We start from the raw sequence: 18,927 nt of genomic DNA, 5'->3' as shown, positions 1-18,927 counted from the left end.
ATTGCCTGCCCTCACCCTCTCCCTTCCATCACTCACTTCCTGATGACCAGCTGTCCCATGTGTTGTACTGCCCACTCACCTTAACTGTGACAATCTTGTGCACATCACCCAAGACACAGGCAAACTACTCCCTAGAGGCCTGCATTTGCACTCGTCTAGGGCTTCCCTTGTGGCTCAGCTGGTAATGAATCCGCCTGCAATGCGGGAGACCTGAGTTCAGTCCCTAGGTTGGGAAGATCCCCTAGAGAAGGGAAAGGCTACCCACTCCGATATTCTGGCCTGGAGAATTCCAGGGGACAATCTAGTCCATGGGGTCACAAAGAGTTGGACACAACTGAGCGACTTTCACTTCACTACCCTTCTTAAACACTGAAATTGGCTAGCATGGAGTATCTCATGGACTTCTAACAGCTTCACCCTGACACTTTTAAAACCATTTGTGAGAGAACCCATGGGCCATAAAACTCAAAGACAATCTAACTTCTATCCTACAAAACAACTTCATCTGAATCCAGAAGCTTCAACCACCACCAAGTAAGGGGTTGTAGAGTAGTAGCCACTAAGGAAGTTGTATTTGAAGCAACTGTTTTCAGACATGGAGAGGAACCCACGCTTTCTCATTGTTTAATGACCCCTCCCACTACAGAACTTCTGGACTGGTTGGTGTAATCTTGCTCATCTAAAAATAATGAACACAAGCACCACTGCCTTCCAAGTTCGCAATGTTCCTTTGCAATGCAGGAGGAGCTTTAGCTGGGAAGCAACTTTGGTTTTTCAAGAACAGCTTAAATGCATTCCCGTGCATTTATGTCTGAATAGAAAGCTCTGATACAATACCCAGACTTAGGGACATTCAATTGCATCCTGCCACTTAAGCCTTCAGCTTCCCCTCTCAAATGTTCCATGCCACCACCCAACCTTCTGAAAAACCTACCTATTCTATAAGTGGTTACTTATCCTACCAGTGGCTTTTACTGGTGCCCCAGGGCCTCCTAAGAGCTCCCAAGACCCTTTCAGAGGATCTTCAAAGTCAAAACTATTTTCGTTAAGAACACCAAGGTGTTACTGCCTTTTCTCATGCACAGTGGAATTCTCCAGAAGCTCCAAGACATGTGATGTCACAACAGATTGGAGGCAGGGGCAGGTCTGAGTCCAGTTACCTTCTATTAAGCTAGATCTAAAAGCAATTTGAGCTTCTCTGGTAGCTCAGTGGTAAAGAATCTGCCTGCCAATGCAGGAAACCTGAGTTTGATCCCTGGGTCCGGAAGATCCCCTAGAGGAAGGTATAGCAACCCACTCCAGTTTTCTTGCCTGGGAAATCCCATGGACAGAGGAGCCTGGCAGACTATACAGTCCATAGGGTCACAAAACAATTGGACATAGCCCAAACAACACAAAACAATGACTAAACAACAACAAAAGCATTTTACAAAAAAATGTAAAATAATGACACTCTTCTCGCTGGATTTTTGTTTTAGAAAATATAATTACTGCCCATAAAAAAATATGTTACTGTATTAATGTGCAATAGGTTTACTTTTCATATTTTCTGTGTGAATTTTCTAAGCGTTAATTTTGAATATTATAAATACAGATTAGTACAACTGATGTCACTAGAAGTTCTTTGCGGTCCTCATCTATTTTTTTCTTAAATTATGAAAGTATGAAAACACATTTACAGGAGACTTGGAAAATACTGAACAAGGTTACATATAGTTCCACTATATACTATAATTATTTTTAAGTAGATAATATCTTTAGTTTGAGTTTCAATATCAAACTCTCAAAAATTAACAGAATGAATATACAGAGAGGTAGGATATAGGAGACCTGAAAATGAATTCAACATATCCTCAGTTAATTTTTAAGCATCAAAACCTGAAAGTCTGAAAAAAGTGCTTCAACAAATTTTAAGATTTACTCTGGCACTGGTTGGCTGTGCAGTGAGGAGTCATACAGTATAAATATGAAAAACTGGATCAAACAGGATTAAAATGCAAAATATACAACTTAACAGCCAGGGCTTTAGACAGGATTCCTTGATTTGAAACCTAAATCCTTTTTATTCAACACATTGAATACCTACTACATATTAGCCCTACTCTAGGTGCTAAGGATGTAGGTCAAATAAGACAGTCAAGGTCCCTGGCTCTCATGACACGCGTATTTTAGTGAAGACAGTAAACAAACAAACAATAAAACAATCAAGTCAAACAGTGGTAAGTACTACGCAGAGAATTTAAACTGTCACCCAATTATGGCTAGTCAGAGAACAAGTTGAGACATGCAAGTAAGACCTGAAAGTCAAGACAGAGCCAGTCATGCAAAAAAAAAAAAAACAGGCAGAAGAGCATTTCAGGCAGAGAAAATAGCTCTGTACGGTACAAAGGCCCAATAGCAGAGCAGTGTTTGATACGTTCATGAAACAGACCACCAGCCACAAAGTTGAAAGCATTATTGGGAAAGGAAGGAAAGTACTGGGTAAGGCTAGGGAAAAAAAGAACCCAGTTCCAGTGGGACTTGACCAGGGTAAAACGTGTGACTTTACTACAACTGTGATGGGATGTTCGTAACCTTGACCAAAGTATTATACTTACACTTTCTGGGCCTCGAGTTCCTCATCTACAGAATGAGGATCATAAAATTGTGTTGAGAATTAAATGAGAAAAAGGAAATCAATGGACTAAGCACACTGGAAGCAAAACACAGGAAACATTTCTGTTTGCTGTCATGCTACTTAATATTTTCTGATCTGTTCTCTTTTCTACACTTATAAACCTCTCATATTAAACTTTTTAGGGCTCATAATCAGTTGACAATCAGCCTATCAACCAGCAAGTCCAAATGAACGTAGACAAGGGGACACATTGTGACATGGCGTTTATCTGAATATGCCAATGCCAATTCCAGCAAAAGGTTCTCCAGCTATTTCAAGTAAGACCGGAACCACCTAAGCAGCACGAGGTGAAGAACGGATGACTACACGACACCCACGCAGCCCTTCTCGGTCCACCCTGGTATCACCAAGTTCTGTCACTCGGCCCCAAAGCACCATACTCTTGGAAAGTCATTCTTCTGCTGAAAAAATGCAGCCAATGGAAATCCACCAGCCCTTCCTGCCCTTTCTTGGCACATCCCATCGCCTCCACCCCCTAAAAAACAAAGGGCTCTTGCCTAAGTCTTTCAGGGCTGATTTCATTGCTGCTTGCTTTAAAAATGATCGCTTAAAAAGAATAAAGGCATAAAGCTTCCTTTAAAGCAGATTCTTTACCGTCTGAGCCACCAGGGAAGCCCCCTTTAAAGTTAGGCTGTGAGGAAGAGGGCTCATGTACAAAGACTGACAAGTGCCTGGAGATCTAAGAGGTCACAGGCAGCTGGCCCCATGGAAACGTGAGGGGCCACAGTCACCACCAACACAAAAAGGCATCACTACACTTTTAGGTCAAGCAGCCCCTTCCGTGGGCAAAGCTGGGCAAACCACAAGGGCTTTCAGAAGAAAAGCAAGAGTATGCCCAGAAAAAGGAAAAGTGGCCAGCATTTGATCAATCTCCTGGCTAGTAGCCAAGGACGCTCCCTCCAGAGAGGCACAAGTCACGGTGAGACGCCCTCGCCCAGGCACATATATGGTAATATGGCTGTAAATCCAGGAAAGGGGTAGGGGACAGAAAACCCATCCTGTTCACTATGGACTCCTGCAAGAGAAGGAGAAGAGGTTCTCTTTATAATCACCTCTGTGCCTTTACTGGGGACTCTCACAGTTAATTTTGGAACTTCCTTTGAGCAAAGCTATCTTGCCAATATCATCTTTATTGTGAAATGAGGATGAGCAGCACCCCATTTTTCAGTTGGACAGATGCCCCCACCACCAACCACATTTCCATGCAGCCCCCTCCTTGCCTTCTTGTCCCCTTAGTGGCTAATCAGACTGTCCCTCAGACACGCAGCATGTCCCCATCAAGAGATAATTTATTCTATCGCACAAAGCACTTCTCCCCGGAGCACAGAAAATCGTCTTGTGCTTTCATTTTCAGCTAGTCCCAAAGGAAATCACCGACTCAGAGATTTCGACTTTCAGCAGGGCCCTCTGACAATCTCAGAAGTAACAGTCATAAATCTGAAGTTCGGAGCCATTCTCTAGTTTAAATACTGCTCTTTCAGATGTCTCACACACACACACACAGATAAACCTACCTGCTTTTTCACAGACATGTCCGCTAAATAAACTCTTCCTGAAGACGGTAACTGATCTACAGAGTTATTTTTCAGAAAAGATGTCAGTGCTGACATATGCCTCCATACCTATTCCTTAAGGCCAATGTAACAGAAGCCCATTGAGAGCTCAAAGTTGGCAGTCAGAGCACTTTACACTTGGTGCGGAGAGGTCACTTAGCCAAAATTCCTCATTTTATAGGTGGAAACAAACACCTTTTGAGTGATTTCATGGAGGTCACATACCCGATTAGCAGCCAAAGCCTGCAGACCACAGGGCTCTGAGAACCAAGGCCAGTGCTTCGGAGGGAGGGATGAGAAGTGTGTTTATTTGGTTAAAAAGTTAAAGTCAGTCCTGGCCTGAGAAGACCCCACTCTGCCCACAGCCTGAACCACACACACACACAAAAAAAAAAAAACAGAAAGAAAGAAAAAAGCAAGTTAGGTTAATATCCTTAGGGTGAGATAAAGTCTCACTAAGTCTGGGAAAAATCACTCCAGGACAAGCTTTCTCAGTCTCAAGGCTATTATCATGGGCCAGGTGGTGGGGGGCGGGGGTGGGGGCTTGTAGAAAATTTCTTTGTTATGGGGACCCATCCTGTGCACTACAGGACGTAGGATGTGAAGGGACATCCTTGGCCTCAACTCACTAGATGCCATTAGCAACCTCTCCCTCTCAGCGGTGACAACAAAAAAAGTCCCTAGACATTGCCTAATGTCCCCTGGGGGCCGAACCACTCTGCTGGAAAGGTTTGGTTTTGTTCTGATCTCTGAGATCGTGTGCAACCATCTATTATTCTACAACTTGGCAGCAATGCCCCAAAGCAGGTATTTTAACACCTATGCTACAGAAGAGGAAACAGAGGCACAGATGTCACATGTTTTGCTTCTACTGAACAGGCAGGCGACACCCAGTCCCCGGGAGTCCCCATCCCTCAGTTGAACAAGGCAGCACCGTTTCACCCTGAGACCAGCCATTCACTGCCTCGTTCCTACTTCCACTCGCCCTCAGTAACCACCACCAACTTCCCAAGCCGAACGCCCTCCAGGGAGCTGTGCTGAGCAGTCTTCAAAGTGACCACAAGGAAATGCTGAAGACCTTTCTACCCTGTCCTTAACTTTACTCTTCATGGCAGATGGGGCTTTTCAAAGCAACAGGCCAACTCAGGAGATAGGTCATCAAGTGTGTGCTTAGTCGTTCAGTCATGTCTGACTCTTTGCAACTCCATGGACTGTAGCCCACCAGGCACCCCTGTCCATGGGGATTCTCCAGGCAAGAATACTGGAGAGGGTTGCCATGCCCATCTCCAGGGGATCTTCCCAACCCAGGGAGCAAACCCAGGTCTCCCACATTGCAGGCAGATTCTTTACCCTGTGAACCACCAGGGAAGCCCATGAATACTGGAGTGGGTAGCCTATCCCTTCTCCAGAGGATCTTCCTGACCCAGGAATTGAACTGGGGTCTCCTTCATTGCAGGTGGATTCTTTACCAGCTGAGCCACCTGGGAAACCCTTACGTCATCAAGAGAGGGGTACAAAAAATTAGATTAAGAAGTAGCCTACAGGGCTTCCCTGGTGCCTGAGTAGTAAAGAATTCAATTCGCCTGCCAGTGCAGGAGACACAGGTTTGATCCCTGTTCCAGAAAGATCCCACATGCTGCAGAGGAACTAAGTCCATGTGTCACAGCTACTGACCCTGTGCTCTAAAAGCCCAGGAACTGCAACTATGAAGCCCATGTGTCACAGCTACTGAATCCTGAGTGCCCTAGAGCCTGTGCTCTGCAGCAAGAGAAGCCACCCCAATGAGAAGCCTGAGCACCGTCACTAGAGAGTAGCCCCTGCTCGCCACAACTAGAAAAAAGCCCTTGCAGCAACAAAGACCCAGCACAGCCCAAAATAAAAAAATAACATAATTTTTAAAAATACTTATTTTTATTTATTTGGCTGCTCTGGGTCTTAATTGCAGCACATGGGATTTTTAGTTGCTGCATGTGGGACCTAGTTCTCTGACCAGGGATCAAACCCAGGCCCCCTGCATTGGGAGCTCTGAGTCTTAACCACTGGATTGCCAGGAAGTCCCACAAATGACAAAGACTTTTAAGTTTCTAAGGGAGGTTTCCCAGAAGAGGAAGAGCTGGCTGAGAAGAGAAGCATCTGGCAAGGTGGACAGAGGGGCTGGGGACAGGGTCAGCTGCGGAAAGCCCATGGGCAAAGGCACAGAGACAGGATGTCACTGTACACATGGCAGGCAAATATAGGTGAATGTCCCCAAGTCTGAAGGTTGAATTAGCTTTTTCTGTTCAGAAATACGTGCAAGTGAAGGGGTTATGGGGAGTTTTTTAAGCTGTTTTTGCAAAACAAAATCACTTCCCAGATAAAACTGCTCCTGAAATGCAAATGAACACTGAAGAACTTGGAGGCTGGTAAGATTTTTTTCATCTGTTCATCTTTTTCTGATGAGCAACACTATACCAGTCTAGAAGTTCTGCTGACTCAAAGGGTCATGCTGCTGCTGCTAAGTCGCTTCAGTCGTGTCCGACTCTGTGCGACCCCAGAGATGGCACTAGGCTCCCCCGTCCCTGGGATTCTCCAGGCAAGAACACTGGAGTGGGTTGCCATTTCCTCCTCCAATGCATAAAAGTGAAAAGTGAAAGTGAAGTCGCTCAGTCGTGTCCGACTCTTAGCGACCCCATGGACTGCAGCCTACCAGGCTCCTCTGTCCATGGGATTTTCCAGGCAAGAGTACTGGAGTGGGGTGCCATTGCCTCCTTCGCAAAGGGTCACAGAACATTATAAACTGAAAGTTCCTGAAAGTTTGCAATGACCGGTTACAATACAACTTTCTTTATATCTGCGGCTTCACAATCCTAAGTAGCTTTTATATGAAACTTTTGGTCTCTACCTCTGTCTGAACAGCCAACTGAAAAACTGTCTCAATGTAAGCACCGAAAGCTCCCATTTTTATTATTGAGAATCCTGCCAGACTTCCATACACTCACCTAAGTTGGTCATTTTATCTACTTTTCCTCTTAACTGCACATGAGAAGGCTGTGAGGGAAAAGTACAAAGATCAGTTTCAACAGGTGAAAGCTAGCCACGCAAAAACAAAGTAATTATAAAAATAAGTTCTGAAAAAGCACGGGGCCGCCAAGCACCATCCGGCACAGATCTTTTCATATTTTCACATGCGTTAAGAATCCCCTGGGGATCTTGCTGAAGTGCAGTTTCAGATTCAGTGGCTCCGGGGTGGGGCCTCGGAGTCTGCATTTCTAACAAGCTCTCAGTCTGAAGCCAGTGATGCAGATCTGGGGGCCACAGATGGAGACACAATGTCGGAGGACAATGGACAGTGTTTCTCAGGCTTTTGGCAGTGACTCACAATAAGAAATGCATTGAACTTAACAACCCAATGTTTATTCTGTGTGTGTATGGGGGGGTGTGTGTGAAAAAGAGAAACAGAGAATGAGAAATCTGTTGCAACACACACACACACAGTTCTTTTAAGTACCCATACTTTGATGTTTTCTATTCTGGTCTACTTTATCAAAGAAACTGTCTATTAAGGTCCACCAGAGAGATGTTACAACTTCTTAATGGGCTGCCACAGTGTGAAAAACATGGATGTAGAACAAGAGTAACATTCCTGCTTGTCCGGGGAGAAATGAATCTCAGCCTCAGCATACTAAAACAGACCAATTTGAAAAGAGTGTGTTTAGAGGTTTTTTTCCCCAATGGTAAGGATGTATCAATTACATTTTGGAAAAACTTTCATTAAAAATGTTCAGGTTTTAGAGGGGTGGGATGGGGAAGGAGGCAGGAGGGAGGTTCAAGAGTGAGGGGACACATGTATACCTATGGCTGATTTATGTTGAAGTCTGGCAGAAACCAACACAATACTATACAGCAATTATCTTTCAATTAAAAATAAATTCCAAAAAATAAAAATCTTCAGGTTTTACAGTGCTCTATGACAACCTGGAGGGGTAGGATGGGATGGGAGATGGCAGGGAGGTTCAAGAGTGAGGGACATATGTACACCTGTGGCTGATTCAGGTTGCTGTCTGGCAGAAACCAGCAAAATACTATAAAGCAATTATCTCCCAATAAAATATTAAAAAAATGATGATTAGATCTAAAAAGCAAAAGTTCAGCTTTTAAGTTTCCTTCATTTTATTTTCTGACCCATATGATGAGAATGAGAAGAGTACTCAAAAGAACTAGGGCTTCTTGGATAAACGACTCATGACACGTCTGCATCAAGGAATACAGAGAATGAGCCTAGAACATCTCGTCATACAAGAAGCAGGAAGTCTAAGACCACTGGGGTGGTGTCCTTTGAATCGACTTGAGTAGCCTCTCTCTTACTGAGCAGAGATGGATAATCTGACTATCAGTAAGGATAACTACACAAAATGAAGCACAGGAAACATGTTTAAATCCATGAGTTCACTATGATACTAAAAAAACCACACAAATCAGTCCACCTGGTATAGACATTCTCAACAGTGGCACTGCTGATACTTTGGAATGGATCCTTGTGTTCTTCAGGGCTGTGAGACGGAATGATGGCAACCGAGTAGCATCCCTGGCCGCTAAGCACTGGATGCCAGTAGCACCCTCTCCCCAGTTAAGACACCGAAAATGTCCCCAGACATTGCCTCACGTCCCCCACTAGAGAACCACTGCCATGGGTCATGCTAGGGAATCAACTCATTAACTTTGAAAACTAAAACCCACAGGGAGACAGAAGCACTGATCTTGTCTTTTGTTTATATACTTTAACTATACCCTAGGGAGGGCTCCCCTGGTGACGCAGTGGTAAAGAATCCACTGGCCAACGCAGGAAACTCAGTTTTGATCCTTGGGTCAGGAAAATTCCCTGGAAAAGGAAATGGCAACCCACTCCAGGATTCTTTCCTGGGAATTCCCATGGTATGCTACAAAGAGTCGGACACAACTAAGTGACTTAAACAACAATATGCCCTGCTGCTGCTAAGTCACTTCAGTTGTGTCTGACTCTGTGCGACCCCATGGACCACAGCCCACCAGGCTCCTCCATCCATGGGATTTTCCAGGCAAGAGTACTGGAGTGGGGTGCCATTGCCTTCTCCGACAACATGCCCTAGGGAAGTAAATATTAAGTTGGCCATAAAGTTTGTTTGGGTTTTTCCATAACATCATATAGAAAAACCCAAGTAAACTTTTTGGCCAATGTACTAAGTAGAGAAAGTTTCATTTCACAAAATATTCCAGCTAATAAATACAGAAAAATAGAAGCTTTACAGTTCAATTAAACTAACACATTGAAGCAGTAGCATCACTTGATGTTAATCACAAGAAGGCATATCCATACATACCACACACTTCTCTGAGTGAGCTCACAAAACAGACTTGGTGGGGGCAAGTGACCCTGATCAAGCCCCTACTTCTAACTATAAAATTAAACATAACAAATACAGAGGCGAGAGGAACATCTTCAACTACATCACACTGATGCAGTCGGCAAAGTCCAGCCTATAAGAAAAGGTATTGTGCTGTGAAAGTGCTGCACTCAATATGCCAGCAAGTTTGGAAAACTCAGCAGTGGCCACAGGACTGGAAAAGGGCAGTTTTCATCCCAATCAAAAAGAAAGGCAATGCCAAAGAATCTTCAAACTACTGCACAGTTGCACTCAATTTCACACGCCACCAAAGTAATGCTCAAAATTCTCCAAGCCAGGCTTCAGCAATACGTGAACCGTGAACTTCCAGATGTTCAAGCTGATTTTAGAAAAGGCAGAGGAACCAGAGATCAAATTGCCAACATCCACTGGATCATCGAAAAAGCAAGAGAGTTCCAGAAAAACAACTATTTCTGCTTTATTGACTACGCCAAAGCCTTTGACTGTGTGGATCACAATAAACTGTGGAAAATTCTGAGAGAGATGGGAATACCAGACCACCTGACCTGCCTCTTGAGAAATCTGTATGCAGATCAGGAAGCAACAGTTAGAACTGGACATGAACAACAGACTGGTTCCAAATAGGGAAAGGAATACATCAAGGCTGTATACTGTCACCCTGCTTATTTAACTTCTATGCAGAGTACATCATGAGAAACGCTGGGCTGGAAGAAGCACAAGCTGGAATCAAGATTGCCGGGAGAAATATCAATCACCTCAGATATGCAGATGACACCATCCTTATGGCAGAAAGTGAAGAGAAACTAAAGAGCCTCTTGATGAAAGTGAAAGAGGAGAGTGAAAAAGTTGGCTTAAAGCTCAACATTCAGAAAACGAAGATCATGGCATCTGGTCCCATCACTTCACAGCAAATAGATGGGGAAACAGTGGAAACAGTGCCAGTATTTATTTTGGGGGGGCTCCAAAATCACTGCAGATGGTGACTGCAGCCATGAAATTAAAAGACGCTTACTCCTTGGAAGGAAAGTTATGAACAACCTAGATAGCATATTCAAAAGCAGAGACATTACTTTGCCGACTAAGGTCCGTCTAGTCAAGGCTATGGTTTTTCCTGTGGTCATGTATGCATGTGAGAGTTGGACTGTCAAGAAAGCTGAGTGCTAAAGAATTGATACTTTTGAACTGTGGTGTTGGAGAAGACTCTTGAGAGTCCTTTGGACTGCAAGGAGATCCAACCAGTCCATCTTAAAGAAGATCAGTCCTGGGTGTTCTTTGGAAGGACTGATGCTGAAGCTGAAACTCCAATATTTTGGCCACGTCATGCAAAGAGTTGACTCATTGGAAAAGACCCTGATGCTGGGAGGGATTGGGGGCAGGAGGAAAAGGGGACGACAGAGGATGAAATGGCTGGATGGCATCACTGACTTGATGGACATGAGTTTGGGTAAACTCCGGGAGTTGGTGATGGACAGGGAGGCCTGGTGTGCTGCGATTCATGGGGTGGCAAACAGTCGGACACGACTGAGCGACTGAAATGAGTTTCTTTAATAACAACCAAAAAATCCATGGTAGGGGGAAAGAGATAACAAGGAAATATACAAATTAAAAGACACATCAATCATTTGTAATATATTGACCTTATTTGGTTCCTTATTCAAACTGTTAAAAGTATGCATATCTGTTATTGTTATATATATGTTGAAATAATTTTATTTAAATCAAGGAGATGAGAACACAGACTAGTTTTTAAAATTTGCTTTTCCCCTCCTTGAGATGGATAACAGTATTGTGATTATGCCAGCAATATATACTACAATATAGATGAACTAGTGTATCTGAGATTTCCTTCAATGTCATCCAAGAAGAGACGGGAGGGTGTTTGAGAATGCAGCTAAAAGAAGATGGGTGATGAATTGATAAACTATGGAGGGTGGGTGAAGAGTAAAGAGGGGTTCATAACACTAAGACTGCTACTATTACATGTGTTTCTAATTTTCTACAGTACAGTTTTCCTTTTAAGTGCCAACAAGCAAAAGAGTGCCTGGAGGACTTCCCTGGTGGTCCAGTGGTTAAGAATCTGCCTTGCGATGCAGGGAGCGCAGGTTCCATTCCTGGTCAGAAAACTGAGATCCCACATGTTGTGGAGCAACTAAGCCCACATACCATAACTACTGAGCTTGAGTGCTCTGGAGCCCCAGGGCCACCAGTAGACAGTTCAAGCGTTGCAACAAAAGGTCCCACACGATCCACAAAGATCACCTGTGCTGGAACTCAGATCCAGTGGAGCCAAATAAATAAATATTAAAAAAAAAAAAAAAGTGCCTGGCCCTAACAGGGTTTGGTGACTTTGCAGAGCAAATGAAAAATTCTTTATTTAAATGAATGACTACTAGCCTTTACCTCCGTAATATGATAACTGACATTTGAATAGTCCCCTACCACCCATTTAGTTTTCTTTTTAAATTCTTTTCCCCCTATTTTTTAAAAATTTTATTGGAGTATAATTGATTTATAATGATGTGTTTCAGGTGTACAGCAAAGTGAATCAGTTATAAAAACAGTACAAAATGAATGAGAAAACCTGGACTCTATGACGGTGATGGAAGCTGAATGATACACTTTTTCTACCCTAATGATTCCATACCTGTCCTCATTCCAATGAAACCCCATCAAAAGTACCTTTAGATAAATGACTTAGACATCTATTTCTTAACAAGAAAAGATGTTCACAATACAGAGTGCAAAAGGCAAGGTACCAAACAGGAGGGATGACACCCTTTTCATGAAATTTAAAATTTATGTCTGTACTTAGAAGGAAAGTCTGAAATTCTCATCTTAGCTGGTGGGCCTGGAAGTGACTGGGTTTTTTGTATTTGTCTTTGTTTATATACCCTAATGTTTTACAACTGAATACGTACATCTTATGCAAAAACTAACGACATATATCCTTGTTACAAGTTTGTACACACGGAGGGGTCGACATCACTCATCAAGGAGAATCACTTACATGGAACTTCATATTCCCCAAGGATGATATTAGATAGCAGAGCATGAATCCTCTTCCTGTAATTCCTTAATATGAAACTAGACACACTGTAGGGTGGCCATGGGGCAAAAAAGATTCATAATGCAGATAAATCCCCAGGAATATCATTAGGTTCTTAAAACATTTTTGTTATTTAAGCCAACTGTAACTTCACCTATTTTATCAAAGATGCCTTTCCTCCTGAAGTGAATTACAGTCCCACACATATCGGGTGATTAACTAGACAGTCTAGAAATCTGGGTTTTACTCACCACCACCCCCATCAAGTTTCAGGTGATCCTGACAGCCTCCCAAAGTCTCTCTGGAGAGGACAAGGCGGTTCAGTGATGCTGAGAACCCCTGAGAACTCTGCTCGAGTTTAGAACAAATTGGCTAACTGGCAAAAACCTGTTCCCTGCACATTCTGTTCCTGATTCCCTTGGCGGGAACGCACGCACTCTCCCTCAGCTGCAGCCACTCTGGCCTCCTCACCCTTCCTCTAACACACTCCACCTGCTCCCACCCTAGGGCCTTGCCACTTGCCGCTCGGCTCTTTGGAACAACCATCCCCACTGGACACCTACCTGGCTCACCCACTCACTTCCTTCAGATCTCTACTAATGAGCCCTTTCCCGATTCCCACCCCCTACCACAGTGCTCCCTGATCCCCTGTACCCTGTTCTGTTGCTGTTACCCTTTCTTTTTATTGTGGTAAAATGTACATGCATAACATAAAATTTACCATTTTAGCCATTTTTAAGTGTATGATCCAGAGGCATTAAGTACAGTCAACTTTGTTCTGCAACCATCACCACAATCCATTTCCAGTACCTTTTCATCTTCCCCAAAAGGAAACTCTGTGCCCATTAAACTCCTCATTCCCCAGCACCCCCACCCAGGGCAGCCACTATTCTGCTTTCTGCCTCTGTGAATGTGATTGCTCTAGGGACCTCTTCAAAGTGGAACCATATATTATTTGCTCTTTTGCATCTGGCTTCCCTGGTGGCTCAGACAGTAAAGAATGTGCCTGCAAAGTAGGAGAGTCGGGTTTGATCCCTGGGGTTGGGGAGATCCCCTGGAGAAGCAAAGGACCACCTACTCCAGTATTCTTGCCTGGAGAATTCTATAGACAGGGGAGTCTCATGGGCTACAGTCCATGGGGTCACAGAGAGTCGGACACGACTGAGTGATGACTAACACTTTTCACTTTCTATTTCACTTAACAGAATGTTTTCACGGTTCATCTCTGTTGCAGCAGGTATCAGAATTTCATTTCTTTTTAAGGCCTAGTAATATTCCACTGTGCAGATATACCACATCTTATTTATCCACTCATCTTTCTGTGAACATTTGGGTTATTTCCATCTTTTGGCTATCATGAATAATGCTGCTGTGAACATGGCCGTACCAATACATTTGAGTTCCTGCTTTCAATTCCTTGGGGTATATACTCAAAAGAGGAACTGCTGGATTATCTGGTAATTTCTATGCTTAATTTTTTGAGGGACAGCCACACTGTCTTCCACAGCAGCAGCAACATTGCACGTTCCCACCAACAGCACACAAGGGTCCCAACTTATCCACTTCTTCACCAACACTGTTGTTTTCTCTTAGTCCTTACTCCATTTTTCCTCAAATCATTTACTACCTGTCATACTATAATACTTGCTTTTTATATTGGCTGCCTCCCCTGAACTAGCATTTAAGACCTCTTAAGAATAGGGCGCTTGAGGACTTTCCTGGTGGTCCAGTGATTAAGAATTTGCCTCTCCTTCCAGAGGATATGAGGGTTCGATCCTTTGGCAGGGAACTAAGATTGCACTTACAACTTAGCCTATATGCTGCAACTAGAGAAAGCTCGTTTATCACAACAAGACCCAATGCAGCCAAAATTTAAAAAATAAAAGGTATACGACTTCTACTGCTGTAACCTCAGCATCTAGAACACACCCTGGCACAAAGATTTGAATGAAGGAATAAAATAGTTTAACCATAATTTTAAGCAGCATTAGAATCGCTAGGATAGATTTATCACACCAAGTGCCTTAAACTATGTCCAGTTTAGGGAAGAATCCAGACAAAGTTCAATACAAGGAATAGCTCAGTGGATGGTGGTTTCAGCTCATCCTCATTAGCAATAGCCTCAGAACCACAAACACTATGACAACTGGTAGGAATCATGGGAATTATGTCATTCACGTCACTGACTTCGAGCCTTAGTTGATTTCATCAAAGAGTCAGGCAAAAACTTAAAACAGCCTAAGTGAACTAAAAAAAAAAAAACTGTATGTATTAACACTTACAGTTAATAAACAGCCTGTGAAAGCAATGTGTTTTATTTTAAAAGATCAAACCAACAGCAAAGAAGACCGACACTGGCCTTGGGTAGGCTTTTAATCAGATGTATACAAGGACAGCTTGACCTGAAAACTTAACTACAGGCCTAATTTTAATATTTTGAGTTTTTTCTGTTGTTCAAATTTGGTGTCTGTTGTTTCACTTTGGTTTAAGAGTTGCTCATAAATAAATCAGATTTTCCATTCAATCATTACAAATGAACTAAAAAGCCATTTGGTTTTTTGCTGTGCAAGTCGGTTGGTTGCACACCATTGTATTAGAAGTTTTCTTTCTCTCTTTAAGACCATGGTCTTCCTCAGTTGAAAATACTTTGAGATATAAAGCAATGGATCTGATTTTAGTTCACCTGTCTCTTCTCTAAGCAAATTTTCCACCTCTCCTTCCTAAAGATGCTAATTCTCTCCAGAAGGCAACCACTTTGTTTAAATAGGTAACACCATTGTCAACCCCAAAGAACTTCCATGAGTCTCAAACGGGAGACCAGAAGTAATTCATTTAGAACATGAAGAACTTTGCCTGCCTGATAAGAAGGAAATCTTGGTAGGATATTGTTTCAATTTGAATTATTCAAAAAGCAGATTATACTTTCAACACATACACACACGCAAGTGAAAGTAAGAAACGAAAAAGAAAAGTGATCTTGCACAATTGGCCACAAAGCAAACTAAGAGTATATGAAAAGACAGTCAACATTTCACAGTTCAGATTCACTGCAATTTAAACTTACAAACTATTCCAATAGAGCAACACCTGATTCTTGTAACCTACTCAGATGCCTTGATGTAGCTGATCAAGATGCATTTCAGGTGTGAAATAAACCTAATGTTGAATCCAGTGTTACTTGTAGTTTGGATTCTTTTATTCTCCTCATGTGGGCTTTCAGCAGACAGTTTTCTAAAATGAACTCAGTACAATACCTAAGACCTCCTCAAAAACCTAGAGTCTTTCATTTTTACATCTACGGCTACATTGTTTTCTTCCTACATCAAGGTCACTTTGTTCCTTTATCATTGGTGGGACACAATGAAGAGTTATTTCTTCAACAGCAATACATGTACCATTTTTGCTAGTTACCCTCATATTCCCCCTCCATTGAGACACATTTGTGGGAAACAGCAAAGTCCCAAAGCCTGGGGTTACAGCTTGCATCCACTGGACAAGTGATCTCACTCTGCACCTCAGCTTCTTCGCCCGTACCTGACTCACAGGGTTCCTGCGATGTATAGCTGTGGACCTGGCTTACAAGTACTTCATGTGTATTATTCTCATTTTTAGCAACCAGTCAGAGAAGATTTTGTGGACCACTTTCTCCTTGCCTGCAGCTTCCTCTGAAGAGGGGAACTGAACCCAATCCTTGGCCTTATGAATGCCCACGTAGCCATGGGAGTCAAGAGAACTCCAAAAAGGAAGTGGACCTCACACATCCAAATACTTCCCACTCCACCAGCACTCCGGAGGATCTTATCAACAGGAAACAAAAGCACAATACTACTATAATGAAGTGTCTGACCTCTTTTCTAATTAGAAAAGCCCAAAGATTGTAGCCCAGGGAACAGCTAAATATTTAGAATGTTAAATAAGTTAAGAAGACCCAGGCCCCACCCACCTTTATTACCCTGTTGTTTATCCTATCCCTAACCATTTCAGAAGAAAAAGCTTGTGATGCTCAAATCTGCTGTAATGGGCATTTGTGCACCTGGTGAAACCTCCCTCTCTTGAAGTGCAGCCTGAACATTTGCAGGAGAAAACATAAGAGCTGCTTGCGTTTACAGATAAATGATGCTCTCAGCTCATATCCCATGACAGGCACCTAAACCAGAGGAATCCACCAGATTCCTTGATGCTCAGGTGACATCAAGGATTGGATGTTACTTTCTTATGCTTCAAGAACTTCCCTTTTTCAAGTTCAATTTGCCAGCAACCCACTTTAATTTCTTGCCACACAACCTACTCTGATTAAACACATATTCACAGTATAAGGGGGAAAAAAAGGAAAGTGACTATTTTTGAAAGAGGGAAGCAGATAAATTTTGCTTATGTATCTTGGCAGATGAAATGCACTGCATCTTTCAAAATTTAAATAATCAGCACACCTCCTGGCAAGTTCAATTCTCAGATCACCAGTGGGCATCCCTTTTACTGCTCCATCTATTTCGTTCCCCACCCCCTGCTCCCATAAACCTTCAGGCTGCTTCACTTCTGAGTCAGGGCCAAAAGTACTAGACAGGACTGCCCCATGGATCTCATACATTCCCTAAAGCCCTTACCACCGGCAGTGACAAATTTCAGAGACTTTGCCATGGAGTTTCCTGTCTCTTCCTACTCCCCATCTCCATGACTCCTTAGCGAGAACTTAAAATAGGCTTAGGACCAAAACTCATTATTAACTACAGCTTTCAGGCTTCCGCACTCACCTGACCCAGGTCAGGCACTCTGTTGCCAAAACACGCCCAGCCAGGGGTGTGAGTTCTGCTCCCTGGTGGTCAGCTCCTAAGTAATTGAGAAAGAAAGAAAGCTGAATGCGAGACTGGACAAAAGTGGGTCCCTAATAGAAATTTTCAAATTCTACACTTCCACTTTCAGTTAACCTCCTTGCTGGAGAGACAACCCACCTCCCCCCCCCCCCAAAACACACACATACACACGCAGGACCGCCACCACCACCAGATTTGACAGGTAGGTTGGTGGGTTCACTTAGGTAAAGATTACTGGTCATTTCATCTGTTTCCAATATACAACTGACAAGTGAGACTAAGTACGCAAACTTCGAACGCGCCGTGGGGCTGAAACTAAGAGAAGTGTTTGGCTGATCCCAAAGCACTTGTTTCCAGGAGCGGAGGCCAAGTAGCCGAAGCCCGCATCCCCATCAGGCGTGAGCTCCGTCCACACTTCATCCGTCACCGCTCCCCCGGTTCTCTTCCGTTTTTCTAAAACCTCCCCACTGGGGCCCCCACATATGCATTCCTCTCCCTTGCAGCACAACGGAAGGCTACATTTTAAGATTGTTTCCTTTAGCCTACTCACATAGGACATCTCCACGACCTTCCCCCCACCAAAAAAAAACCCCACAATTTTCTGCAGCTGCTGCTAGTTTCCAACTTGGGGGAATGCCTTTACAACCCAGAATGAGTAGCCTCAAAGCCAGTCGATGGAATCGATTTTTTAACCTCAAATGAACACCCCCAAAATGCCCTCAGTAAAAGAACCCCCAAAATGCATGCAAGTGCATGAAAATCCACCAAGAACTCCCAGAGAGCGAGGCAAAAACTTCTGCTCCCGGGGACAGTACCAACTCCCCGCGCCCTCTACCCGGCCCCAGCCGCTACCTTAGTGCCCAGGGAGCCACGCCACTTTGGCGGAGCAGGGCGAGGAGAGGGGGTTAGCAGCCGCTGGGTAATCCCATGTCCGCGAAGAGGGAGCTCGTTCCGTTAGGATGGAAGCGGAACACCCACACCTCCTCTCGGCGTGCGATTTCTCTCTCTCCACCCTCTGCCTCCTCCTCCACCACCACCTCCTCCTTCTCTCCTCCCACCCCAGCGAGCTAGAGGAAACGCTTCAGCAGCACATCCACATGGTTACTGCACTTCGAAGCAGCTCCTGGCAGCTTATATAGGCCGGGACGCTCCCTGGGCAATGTAGTCCGAGTCTGGGGTCGTGGCAGCGCCTGGGGCTGCGAGGGTGAACTACAAGTCCCAGAATCCCATGGGTTCCCAGGCTGGGCTCTAAATAGACGCGCACGGGGACAGGGAGGGGCGTCCTGCGGAGAGTCCGGGCTTCAAACCCGGCTCTGCGCCGAGAACCCCTTGACTTAGGAACCCGCGACTCAAAACCACCCGTGGGGGGCGCCCCCAGCCCCTGGGGACGCTCCTCCTTCGGCTGCCCCATTTCTCTAGAATCCAGGTGTCATTGGGAGCAGGGGGTGGGGAAGAGCTC

The 18,927-nt window shown here is 44.0% G+C and overlaps 1 protein-coding gene across 8 annotated transcripts in view; it reads right to left on the bottom strand.

Annotated features, from left to right (window-relative positions):
• Positions 1 to 18,576, bottom strand: part of ITPR1 (inositol 1,4,5-trisphosphate receptor type 1) — a 348,439-nt gene extending 329,863 nt beyond the window's left edge. For all 8 annotated transcript variants that reach the window (XM_040245980.1, XM_040245986.1, XM_040245987.1 and 5 more), the window contains exons 1-2: positions 18,321 to 18,576; positions 17,409 to 17,484 (exon numbers count right to left, since the gene is read on the bottom strand). The gene's annotated coding sequence lies outside the window, so the exon portion shown is untranslated. The remainder of the gene's footprint in view (positions 1 to 17,408; positions 17,485 to 18,320) is intronic.
• Between the last annotated feature and the right edge of the window lie 351 nt (positions 18,577 to 18,927).

This window comes from Oryx dammah, unplaced genomic scaffold (assembly GCF_014754425.2).
Source record: "Oryx dammah isolate SB20612 unplaced genomic scaffold, SCBI_Odam_1.1 HiC_scaffold_9, whole genome shotgun sequence".
NCBI lineage: Eukaryota > Metazoa > Chordata > Mammalia > Artiodactyla > Bovidae > Oryx > Oryx dammah.
This window is presented reverse-complemented; position numbering and strand designations above follow the sequence as displayed.